The following is a 14,011-nucleotide window of genomic DNA, read 5'->3' as shown; positions in this document are numbered from 1 at the left end:
ATTCATACCTTCCCCCATTCATACTACCAAGGACCACATACCACTTTTCCTTCTGCTAATTCCTTCTCCCCTCTGTACACCCCCACTGCATGCTATAACCTTATACTACCATGCACATCAAACCTACATATACTCTACCATTAATATGTCTACCATTCCTCCTCTACTGCCTTCTCCATCTTACCAGACTACCTGACTTTTCTTACTCCCATCTCTATCATACAACTTCAGTATATGCCTTAAACGAATCTCACCTCTAAACTTACATCTCTCCTCACCTCTATTACTGTAATGACTCTTTCCTCTTTACTAGAAAGATTCTTCCTGAAATCTGTAATACAGTCCCGATCCCTCACAATCCATATATTTCCAGCTAACCTGCTCTCAACTCCAACTCCAAAGTATCTAAAGACCTTGCCTCCCTCCTACTCCACCTAATCTCTATCCTCCACTCTGGCGGCATACATTCTAATCCTGGACCCTTAGTCAACCATGCTTCTTACCCTAACCTGTCTTCCTCACCCTCTTACCATAAATCTCTCATTTTTGCTATTTACTATTAACACCCAAAGTTTATGCAATAAACTTCCTACCCTTCATGCCTGGCTATCCCATTACCACCCTGACATTCTCTCTATCACCAAAACATGGCTAAAACCCCACATAAAATATTCCAAAATTACCTCTCCCAACTACAAGATCATAAGAAATGACAACTCTAAATGAAAGTGGTGAAATAGCCATACTTTTCTCTTCCTCCCTAACAGTGACACCCTTTATCAAGCCTATACCCCAATTTACAACAGCTGAACTAACCCTGGCCCTCCTGAAAATTAATAACCACAAAAACATATGTATAGCTGCTCTTTATATTCCACCAGGAAATAACATCCCCATTCCTGAAGATATCCTCTCTTGGTTCTCATCCAACATAAGCAATGAAACTATAATCCTAGGTGATGTCAATATAAACTGGACTTCTATTCAATAACCTACATCAACTCAGAATATAAACCTATACAACTACACCCACATAATTACTTCTTCTACCAGATTTAATAAAGATAACTCCAGTAGCATTCTGTACTGGATATTAGTTTCTCACCCCAACACCATTTCTGACAAAAGGCACTCTACCCAACTCCCTCAGCGATCATCTCCCTGCCTTTGCTCGTCGCTCACTATCCTCCCTCCATCTTCACCACAACTACATCACAACTTGTACCCTATAAAACTTCAACCATCTACCTTTCTCTGACTCACTAAAATATATGAACTGGAACCATGTAAAAACACTCCCACTTGACGATGCTGTTACATACTTCAATATTACATTCAATAACCTACTAGATAGCTTTGCTCCCCCAGAGCTAAAAGAATCAAAACCAAATCTACCCCTTGGCAAACTAAAGCAACTATTACAGTCATGCATCTCCAAGATAAATATTAGAAGCGTTACCATAAATCTAAAACACGTAACACTCTTACTGAGTCTAAGCAACTCTGTAATAAAGTGAAATAACAAACTACTTTAGATCAAATGTCCTACTACTCCAAGCTTCAACAATCATAGATCCAACCCCCCAAAATTTTGTAACAGTATATCTGCTCTCCTCTCTCCTGGAAACAAGACATTGCCTGTCCTGACCCTAACTCTCCAGATCATATCTTAAGCTACCCAATTCAACTCTTTCTTTATTGATTCAATAGCCAAGCTCACCACATCATTCTCCAATAACACTTCTACTCCACCATCATCCCACACCCTCAACTCTAGTCCCACTGACATCAACACTACCCCCCTTTACTATACAACCTGTCTCTCTGCACACCATAAAAAATATTCTACTAAAACTAAAACCATGCTCTCATGCCCCAGAAAACCTTCCATCTAACTTTCTCAAGTTAGCTGCCAATGACATAGCCCTTCCCATCTCTATACTTATCAACCATTCAATCCAAGAATCCTATGTACCCCTCCTCTGGAAGAAAGTGTTCATCATTCCCCTCCACAAAGGAGGCAACAATACTGAAATTTCCAACTTCCATCCTATAGCCATCCTCCCCCTGTCGCAAAAGTCCTTGAAAAATGCATACACCTGCAACTCCTTCCCTACCTCCTAGATGACCAACTTTTTTCTCCAACTCAACATGGCTTTAGACCTGAACATAATACTACCACTGCCCTTCTCTCCTTCCTTGACATCATCAGCCATGCCCGAGACTCTGGCAACATTGTATCTACCCTTCTCCTAGACTTATCAAAGAATACTGTTTTCTACAAACTTCTCTTGTCCATACTCTCTATTCTCAATCTCTCCCACTCCTCTATTAACTGGTTTTCCAGTTAACTTTCTAATAAATAGCAAGCCATCAAGTGGAACAATAGTACCTCTTCCTTCCTTCACACTCCAACAGGAGTTCCACAAGGCTGTATACTGGGTCCTTTACTTTTTAACATCGTCATTAATGATTTTCATCAGTGCATTCCTAATACCAAACTAGCCCAATACGTGGATGATTCTACCATAATTTGCTATGCTCAATCTCTCCCCAAACATATGCAACTAACACAAGATGCCTTCTCTTGTACCAAGTCTTGGATGCTGAAAAATTACCTTGCTCTCAATCCATCCAAAACCAAAATCATGATCTTTACCCCATGTAAAAACACCTCTATCGATAAAAATTCCTTCTCCATAGTCAGTCAGAATAAGATTCCCATTGAAATAGTCTCCCATACAAAACTTCTAGGTGTTATCATTGATGAACATTTAAAGTTTGACATTTATATATAAACTAGTATTAAGAAAACACACCAAAAGCTCAAAATACTGTATCGTCACAGCCATTATCTCACTCCATCATCCAAACATATACTGTCTATTTCCTACCTCATCCCCTCTCTGGTGCATGGAGCCCCTCTCCTTACCAACCTTCAATCCTAGCTAAAGTCAAAACTCTCATCCTGCTAAAAAAAAATCTCTAAGTTTGCTACTGAGGCCAAATCTTTCTCCTACCACTGTGATGCACTCCCACTCCTTGTACTGGCTGGAACTCTCCCACTATATCTCTTACATTCAACTGTTAACTGCTCACAAACTCATTTTCAAACCCTCTAAATGCCTTTTCATCTCCTCCATACTCACCTTGTATCATCCTGACAGACTACTCAGGTCCAGTAACCAGCACCTGCTCGAAGTGTACAAACCCTTATGTGCACCAGGGCAATTATTCGTGTCTTTCTCCCTCGTTCTGCTATGGAATTCACCCCCTCCCCCCACATTTGAATCACCCAAAGCCACTGCACCTTCAAGTCCATGCTCCATTCCCATTTCTCTTCTCACTGGGAATGCTCATGCTCTCACCCCACCTGACTCCCTCTATATCATTTCTGCTCCCCCATCCTTCTTTCTCCTTTCTCAAAACTCAACCTAGTGACTCCCTTCATTTCATTTCCTCTTCCTCTCTCTTTTTTGCTTTCTCATAACACAGCCTATTCACTTTTCACAGTTCTACTCTCTTTCTCTAATTCTTCCTACCTCTCATCTCGTAAAACTTTGCGAGCATAAGTTCCTGCACTCCAAATTATACTTATGTACTCCAAAATACTTATGTTTTAATTTCATTCAATGCTTTGTTACAACACCTTGCTCAAATGTTATTATTTTGCCTTCTGTATTACTGTATTTTTAGTAGTTTTGAAAATTGCACTGTACTTAACTTTGTTGATATTAGCTTTGTAATAATTGTATATGGAGCTCTTCTCCCCAGGCCTCCATTGAAAATGGGCTCATTTTGGCCTAATGGACTTTCCCGATTAACAAACTACAAATAAATAAAATAAAACACGTCAGAGCATTACCTAAGTCCCACATTACTCACAGGGCAACTAGTTTGCAGAATAAGCAGCATTTAAGTATTTACTTAGGACTATTTAGGGCTACCTTACCTCATTATAGCACCCAGGACTATTGCTGCTCAGACAGCATCTGGTTTGGGCACTGGGCAACATCAATGGTTAGGTTATCTGCAAATTAAACCAAGTAAGAACCCTTCCCTCATCCTGTTACAAACATACTCAACTCCTGTCCCTTGCAAGTACACATTAGGACATGCAACCATAGATAGGAGCTTACCTGCTATCTCTGCATCAAGCTTGGTGTACATGGGTTTCCTGAGGAAATGTAGCACTTGCCTTATGTACACTGATAACCATGTATTCTCTAACAGACTAATACAGTATGTGAGTGATGTAGTTACATGTTGACCCTGGAGGCCAGACACTCACATACTAACATAAAAACAAGAAATAGGTTGTTAATGACTCACACATATCGCTCACCACACCCACAAAGGACCACACACATAGACCCACATATGCAGAGGTGCTCAAATGTAGCTTACCCAAACCACAAAGGTATTTCAGGCTCAGTCCTCAGAAACTCTGCATGCATAAAGGCAAGACAATTTCCATCATAATACATAAAGCCACATCTCATTGTGCCTTGGTTAACAAGCCTATAAGATAAAATACTCCACAACCCAATATTTTGGTCATAGGACACTCCATTGTGAGACACACTAATGTCCCACTTTTGAGGCTGCATAGGGAAAAGGTTACAGTTAGTTTCCTTTCAGTAGCCAGGATCTGCAAGATCATGCAAGCACTCAGGTCACTTGCCCCTAAGTACCAGTCATAGTCCATGTGGGTGTGAATGACCTGAGATGTACCTCCATGGACTATATGAAAAGATACATGATGAATCTCTGAGAATATGTGCTCCAGGCAGGTATGTACCTAGCATTGAGTCGCATTCTGCCATTTTCACATATCCAAGGATTATGCCACAATACCAGCAGAAAATGATTAGCTTTAAAAATTGCCTTAGCTACTGGTGTCATTCCAAAGGGATCCAATACTTGTCAGCCTTGGAAGACATGGTTGACAGCCATGCTGCTTTGTCAGGGATGGTCTTCATCTGTCACCTCTAGGCTTTTGGATATTGGCCAAAACATTATCTATACCTATAATGCCTTTTCTAGGCATTACCAAACATACAAACCATCCAACAAAACAAAAACTACTCACTTCAAGCTAAAGGTGTTACTGCTCAATGCTAGGCGTCTCAACAAGAAACTGCACTCCCTAGAAATTCTCCTCACCCTGGAGAATGCTGACATCAATGCAGTTACTGAGACATGGTTCCAAGCCAAGGAAAGCTCTCTGACAGTGAATGGCTTTATAAACATGTAGCAATTGCCTAATGTACACTGACCACCCACTGAACATGAAAGAGCAAAAGGCGGAGGTGTATCCACTACATAAAGGATAAACACATCTCAAGACTGGTCAAACAATATATCATGTTTGAGTTACTCCACATCTACCTAACCATAGGAAAAATCCATTGTCATATTCTTGCTACAGATCCTCCTCCATGAACCAGGAAACCCATGCATCATACCTGAAGTTATTAGAATCATTACCATCCAGTCCAGTACCACACTCATGGGTGACTTTAACAGTTCTCCATTAATTCGGAGGCATACATGACCACTAATATGCAGGCCTAAAGATTTCTTGACTTTGTAAATTGAAATGGACTGCAGCAGCTAGTCTGAACTTCCACTAGGGAAACAAAAATCATTGATCTGGTCTGCAAATATGGGAGACTGCTGCCCCCCGATGTGATGTTCTCACTGGTAAGATCAGATCCTAAAGTAGTCTCACTTGAAATAAAGGTGAAAATAGCCCCCTACCTAACAACAAAAACTTTAAGATATCCTCTAGGGTAAATCATTTCCTATTAAGGGACAGCATAGCTAATTTCTAAGCTTCCCCAAATCCAGAAAACACAAAAATGTATGCAAAAGTATACAAAAAAGCCCCGCACAGCCCTATCAACAACTGCATAGAAACACCAGTACCAGACTAAAATGAATCCAGGTCAAATCACAAAAATAAGTCACCCTGGTGTACCTTTGGTATTAATAAGTTGTTCAACAAAAGAAAGAAAATCCTGTCGAGAAGTAAGACAGAATGTGCACAACAGAGATAAAAGTCCCTCAGAATAAACAAGCAAATCAAGGAACTAGCCAAGTTTCTGAAAGCAAACTTTAAGGTAAAAATAGCCTCCAAAGATAAGGGTAACCATAAGGCATTTTTCACTTATGTCTGCAATGTTAAGGACAACACCAAACAATGTGCAGAATTAGTTGTAGATAGCATCACCTATACTCACCCCAAGAAAATAGAGCAAATCTGCTGGCTGACAACTGGAGCTCAAATTTTACCTCCCTGTCAACCTGTTCTCCCCCAAAGAAATACCCTCCATCACTCCACTGCCAATTATCAGCAAAGAACAGGTTGCCACTGCACCATCTAAAGCTAAAAACAAGGCTACAGTGGGTTCTGATGATATGCCATGTTGCCTCTTAAACAGCTTAAATCAGGACATACCAAGCCCATTAAGATCTCTGCTTTCAGACTGGTTTTGTTCTGATACAGTGGAGGACAGCAACAGTCATCCCTTTTCATAAAGGACACAAAATTAAATCTTTGGCGAAGCACCACAAAACAAAACCACAGAAACACAAGCAATAGTCACAGGTGTAGAACATTTAGCTTTCAGCTTAACAATGGTTGCTGCTGGAGATCTTACATAGTTGATATCCAGGTAACTGATCTCTGGAATGATCTATGTTTTAGTCTTGATAGCTATACGACAAATAGTATATATTTTTCTGTAGTGTGACAACACCGATTGTAATTGTGCATAAATTCTGAGAAAATACAAATAAATGGTAGCTCAGTCTTAACCCCTTTTTTCTTTTTTTTTGTGTTTCTGATAAGCGAAGTGTTTTTCAACGTAACTGTTGGTCTCGCTGAAGTATTTCCTAGTTAAGCCATGGTGCTCCACTGAAGAATTCATTTTGTGTTGTTCTACAGTTCCTCGGCAGCTTTAGCAGTGTAACAGTGCTTGTTTTTTTCCCTCTTCATAAAGGGAGGGGAGGGCATCTACTGATCCAGGAAATTACAGACTCATAAGTTTGACCAGTCTTACATGTAAGGCTGTGAAAATGCACCTGATAAGTAATGACATAGGGAACTTCCAAACACTGCACCTGACTAAATTTGGCTTTGTCAAGGGCAGGTCATGCCTACTGAATCTGGTGTATTTCTTTGAGAAAGTCAATAAGGCCGTGGATGAAGGCAAACAGTGCATACCTCTTACCTCAACCTGGCCAAGGATTTGGACACAATATCCCATACAAGTGTTATAAATAAACTCACAAAACTAGGAATAAATCCTTATGTCACCTTATCAATAGCCATTTGGCTCACTGAGAAGACACATATGTTAAAGTGGGTGAATCCAGATCCAGCAAGAGGCCAGTTACTAGTGGTGTGCCATAGGGCTTGGTACTGGGACCACTCCTGTTCGTAATATACTTCTATGAATACAAGGCTAATGGGGAAGGCTTCTGGAAGACAATGCTTGCTGATGACTGCAAGCTGGGGGCAATTACTGAATCCCCAACAATGCAGATATCCTTCAGGAGGGTCTAGGCCATACAAATGATTGGTGCCATTTTGGCTTAAAACTAAATGGGAAAAAAATGCATTATCATACACTTTGGGAAGTAAAATACCCTGCAAATTACAACATCAATAGCACAGCCCTAAGAATAGACACAGAGGTGATAGTTCTAGGTACACAGATAAAGAGTAGCCTGAACTTTGAATGCCATGTGTCCACAGTGGTGAGGAAGTCTTATATGGCACAACTTATAAGTAATTTTATGGTATTCAGATCCAAGGAAATTATAGTCCTCAACTCAGCCCTCTTCAGACCAATAATCAGTTGCAATGCTCCATTTGGCATGTACTTGAATAGGCACTTACAGCAGCTGGACCAGTGTCAGAGATTTCTCACAAGAAAATACAGGGTGTAAGCAAAACATTCTGTGTGGATAGACTAAAAGCTCTATCCCTTTTATCCATCTCCTGCCAAGTATTAATGGGAGACCTATGCATGACCTACAAGGCACTCATAAATCCAGCCCTGATGGAGCTGCTACACATCCAGAAGTCAAACAGCACAAGGATCACCCAAACTAGGAATCTAAACTTAGTCAGTGACTCAAATAAAACATGCTGGATGGATGAGGAATTGCAAATTTATACCTGGACTAGTGCCTATATCCCTTATCGACGTGACAGTCTGCAAGATACTCAAGTCATAGGCATAAACTCATGCCATTCCCTTGCCCCTAGGGGCCATATATTGTGTAAAATCAGGTTATATTAGCTAGGCTTGTAAGGACTCTTAAGCTGTTAGCTTAGTAATCTCTTATGAATCTATGACATAAATAAACAAATACATAAATAAATAAATAAATAACTAAATAAATAAATAAATAAAATTTGACTTAAGCACTGGCAAAACAATGCGAGGTTTTGTCTCTGCTGTTTATATTCTAAAGACATATCTTGGGAAAAATGTATTTTATGGCCTTGCCATGCAAGGACTTTTTTGTAATTGCTTGTGGAATCTACCTTGGTAGTTACACATTTTGACAGAGACAGCTCTCAGCAAGGAATTAGCTTGATACTGTCTGTCTGATAGCATGATGTGCTCTTTCAATGAAAATATTCAAAGTAATCTTAATAAGGTCAGAATGTGAGATAGACTCAGGAAAAAATTTGACCAGTAATTTTTTTTCCAACAGCTGTGCACGTCCAGATCAAGCAATTTGTCATTTGTGGATAATAGATTATTGGCATATTTAGTGACTATGTAATCAATTTAGGTTATGTTTTTTTTTAAAGTCAAGATTCTTGATTCAGGAAAAAATGTTCTTGCAACTATGGAAGTCAGTGATTCATTTATGCTGATTAATTGTGCTGCTATATCAATCGCACTTTGAATGGGCTGAAGAGCAGTCTCGAGCTCACCAATCTTAAAGTATTAATCTAGCTTGAGTTTAGGCAATTATGTGTTTTTCTTCCCCTCTTTGTTCATCATTCTGCTTCTTTTTGCGGTGCATTCTTTTTCAGGAGTGACAGTTGTATAAAACTTTAGCTTCACTGTTTGACTTTCCATTGACATTAGCTCTTGTGACATTTTGTCAGTACAATAATGACATCAGTTTATGGATAGTATCACCATTTTAAGAACAAGGTCCAAGGAGGGAATTTTTGTTCTATGTATTGAGTTCAAGCAATGATATTTCACTACCAATGCTTATTTAGAAGCAGGTTATTATGTAGTAGATCCAGTAAGTAAAATAGTTTTTCTATTTTTTCTGTTCTTTCTAGAAGAAAGTGTTTGCCATGTGGCTGAAGCCCCAGAAGTGAACACCATGTCCAAAAATGTTTGAAGAAATGTGCTACAAGGCAAAATGACAGCACTAGCTATTGTATGAATGTTTGACAGGTAAGTATAGATGCTTTTATTGAAGAGATATCCTCTTATGGCATTTAGATGTCACAAAATTTAATGTTGGACCAAACAGCCGCACTAGTATGCTGTTTATAATCTGCTGGCCCTCTTATTTCCCCAGATTTTCTTCTACTTTTCTAAATTCCTCTCTTGAGGCTGTGACAGCTCAATACTCCCTAACCTCTGGTTACAGATCTGGAGTTTCATGCAATCACTGTAAATAATTCATTTTAATTTAAAGTAAATAAATGATCATCATCATTATTATCATCATAATCTACCCTTCTTTTACATAGAGTCATGGTATTGCATCAGCTGTCATCAACTCACTCGAATTGCAGCCACTGTCCTACCACTCTCCTACCTTTTTCACATTTATGCTTAACTGTTGCAGGGCTTCTCTCATACAGTCTATCCATCTCCAGTGCAGATGTCCTCATACACTCTTGCATTCATCATTTTTCTCTCAAATCTACCTTACCAAAGTTTCTTCATTTTTTTCTATACACGTGATCACTGTAATCCATTATCCTTGCCCTTCTATGATGTTTACATTTCTTCATCTTTCTGGAGTGTATATTCTACTACCTGTCCCAGATACTTCTTCTCCATCACTTCAAGCATTTTCATTTGCTCAGCCTTCTCTGCCCAGGTTTCTGTGCCATACAGAACCACTAGTCACACACACAACCTTCAATTCTTTTGGCATTATTCTGTCATAGACTGCTCCTGACAGTTTGTGCCACTTAACATGAGTACTTCTGATTTTAGCAGTGACCTCCTGATTCAGTACTTCCATCTCCTTAGGCATACCTCCCACATACTTTAAGCTTTTACTCTGTTATGCTATTTTCCTTATAAATACATTTTCAGCATCTTCTGATTTCTTCCATTTGCTGCCATAATCATTGTCTTCTTTTCTTTCATTTTCATCCTATGTGCCTTCAGTTTTACTTTTGAGTCCCCTATAATTTGTTAAAGTTCTTGTTCATATTCTGCTTATATTGTCACTTGTTTTTATACAGAAGCTTTGCTGAGTTCTTCAGTATGATCTGTCAATGTAGTCTATCACCAGTATGAACAGGAAACAGCTTTGAGCTGAACTCTCTTTGCACTTGTGTCATTGGGTCCTTGTATATAGCCTACACTAATTCAACCAGTGTTTCCAGGACTTTAAACCATAGGAGGACTGTCTAAATTGTTGTTCTTGTGATCATGTCATGTGCCTTCTCCAAGTCTGGCAGTGCCAAGTTGGACCGTTTCTTTATCTGCATCTTCTTTTTCAGTAGCTTCCTCACTGCAAACATTAGGTCAGTTATACTCCATCCTGATCTTAATTCTAATTGCTCATTTCCTGTCTTACTTTCTACTACTTGGTGAATTAATGTATAATTCACCATCTCCTGTGCATTAATGCTGTGTACCAAATATTTGATATCTCTGTTACTTATGTACTGCCTGCAGTTATGAATGAACTCACCAATAATATATAATGGCACCAGAATGTTTATTTTACAGTCATCTGGGATATCTCTAACTCTTTCTATGCCATAACAAATGTCTTTAGGAGCAATTTATCCCCAAATGTACTCAACATCTTCCTTATATCTGCAAAGAATTAATCTGCTTTCCCTGACTTAATTTTGCTTACTGCATTTTATACTTCATCTAAGGTGATTTCTTCTTCTTCTTTCATTATAGACTGTAAATCTTCTTCTGTGGGTTTTTATTCCTTCTAAAGCTCCCATAAGTACTCCTTTAATCTGCCCTTGATGTGTTCTCCATTGGTGAACAGATTGCTTCTACTGCCCCTTAAGAATTGTGTTCTGTTGACTATTTTCTTTATCTTTTTGTCACTGCCTTGCAACTTGATAGAACTTCTTGGTGCAATCTGCAGGCTCACATTCTGGAAGCCTGTAGAAGTTCATTGACGCCTTGTTTTTTTGTCATTGTGAGCACTCTCTTAGCCTCTTTGTTGTCCAACCAGTACTCTTTCTTAACTTTGTCCATCTTTTCCAGCTCTTTCTGTATTCATTATTCTTTTGACAACTTCAAGGATTTCTGTACCACCACCAGCTTTCCTTGCCTGCCTAATCTTATCTAATAGTTCAACAACATATCTGTTCTATTGACTTCATGCATGCTGTTTTCAGATGCTGCCATTCTTTTTTTACCCCCTTCTATTTTCATCTTTTCCTGGGGTACTAGAGCCAACGGTATTACCTTGAACTCCTGCATTTTTGCTCAAGTGAGCTTCTAGATCTGCCTAGTCTTTGCTGCCCTTAAAGTCTTCTCTGCACACTGCTTCCAGCTGATTATGATTTATGTTAGGAACTGAAATCACAGAAACCTGGTTCAAAGCTGTGGAGAGCACCACAGCCTTATCAGGTTACTCATCCTGTTATACATTCAGACCCCAAACTGTGGGCAGCAAAGCAAAAGGAGGTTGAGTTGCAATATATATTAAAGGCACTCCAGGTGCAGTTAACCATTGAAAATACCCCTATTCAAATCATAGCTAGTTACAGGCCCCCAACTTTGACTCAAAATGCCCACTTCACCTATCTGGATCTATTCAACTCTATCAAGATTCAGCCCTTTACCTTGATCCTGGGCAACTTTAACTATCCAACCATAGACGAGAAGAACTACTCATGCCAAAACACAAATGCCCAGAGATTATTTGACTTCATCAATGTAAATGCCTTGGACCAGCTGGTCAACACACCTACAAGAGGTAATAGTATCTTGGCCTTTGTATTAAGGTATTAACCAACATGAATAACCACTGCAGCATCCCTAAAGTGTCATCCTCCCTGCTAAGAACCGACCACAAAGGGGTCACTTTCAAAGTCACAATCTCCCCTGATCCCCCCTAGCTAGGGTGAAACAAAATAACTTCTCCAAAGCTGATTACAACTTGCTGAGGGAAGGTATAAACAGCTTCACAGCCCCCACCCCCTCCATACGAACTGGCACTTATGTCCAAACCTACACCAAAGTACTATAAGAGCATTTATATAGCTGCATGGAATTAGGAATACCAGACAGGACAAAATCCTCCTCCTCAAGGAAGAGTAAACCTGTCCACATCTGCAATAAATAAACTCTGTAATAAAAGGAACAAATCGCAGTCCAGGACCAAGAAGGAACAGGTGCCTAATAAGAAGTAATCTCTCCTTAGCCAGAACAAGCAAATAAGAGCACTAATGAAATACTCCAAAGGAAACATCGAGTCCAAACTGGCCACATCCACTAAAGACAATCATAAGGCCTTCTTCACATATGTCTGTAATCTCAAAGGAAGCATTCAGAGCTGCTCAGAACTGGTGGTCAAGGACACCACATACACAAATTTCATAGATATAGCCAACCTGTTGGCAGACAGTTTCAGTGAAAACTTCACCCCTCTATCCCCCCATCAGTAAATAAGCGCATCCCCATCACCTGCCCTGCTCCCCTTATCTCTAGGGAACAAGTCATCACTGCTCTCTCAAAGGCAAAAAACACAGCCTCAATGGGATCCAATAACATCTCAGGCTGCATCCTACATTAACTCAGACAGGAACTTGCAGCACCATTAGGCATCCTATTCAACCAAAGCCTGAGTACCATTTTCATCCAAGCTGAGGGAAGGACAGCCACTCTCATCCCTTTGCACAAAGGTGGAGCATCCACCAATCCATGGAAATATAGACCCATCAGTCTAACTAGCTTGATCTGCAAGGCCATGGAACAGATTATCATGGACCTCTTTAGACCTCTATAGACCTCTTTAGTAGAGCAGCATTATGGCTGCTCTACTTTACTGTGCAGCCATTTTCTCAAAATACTGGCAGTATGTTGTTCCTGCTACATATGTAGGCAGTATTAGGCAGTATTGGGCTATGACATTGTTGGTATTTAGTTGTATATTACAATGTTGTGAATGTTTCTGTATGTCCTTCTGACTCACTGTATTTTTTCAGGGAGCACCCAGCTACTCTCTTAATATCTAACCTAAATTATTAGCTTCAAAACAATCCAAACTGAGTTTTATTTTTCTTTATAGGTTAATGTAGAGTTATTAATTTTAGTAAGTCTGTTAATGATATGACTATAATTTCTCAGGACTGGTACATCATCCCACATAAAAATAAATGAAAATAAGCAGAAGATATTCCTTTGCAATTCAAAATTCACTTGGTTCCCATGTTTACACCACTCAGTTTTGAATGTTCCTACAAAAAACGAGGAATAATAGACCCCCGGACTTACTATTCCTCCATGCAGGAATAGCTGCACGGAAGCGGCCGTTTAGGAGCAGGATGGCAGTGTGTCATGCATATTAATGAGGCGTGCTGCCTGAGCTCCTAATCTTACATGGAGCGTGCAAGAGTGCAGGGGGAGTGTTTGAGAGCAGAGCTCTCAGAATATACACGCCCCCATAATGAAGAACAGCAGAAATGGCTAAGAAATGAGGGAGAACGCTCATAGGTGTCCACATATCCCTAACAACAGTCCCCCTCGTGTACAACAGCAAGTATACAGAAATAAAATGAACAAACCTTTTTTTTTTTAAA

Source organism: Protopterus annectens, chromosome 3.part0 (genome assembly GCF_019279795.1).
Source record: "Protopterus annectens isolate FY-2018-M chromosome 3.part0, PAN1.0, whole genome shotgun sequence".
Lineage (NCBI taxonomy): Eukaryota > Metazoa > Chordata > Ceratodontiformes > Protopteridae > Protopterus > Protopterus annectens.
Note: the sequence above shows the minus strand (reverse complement) of the source record.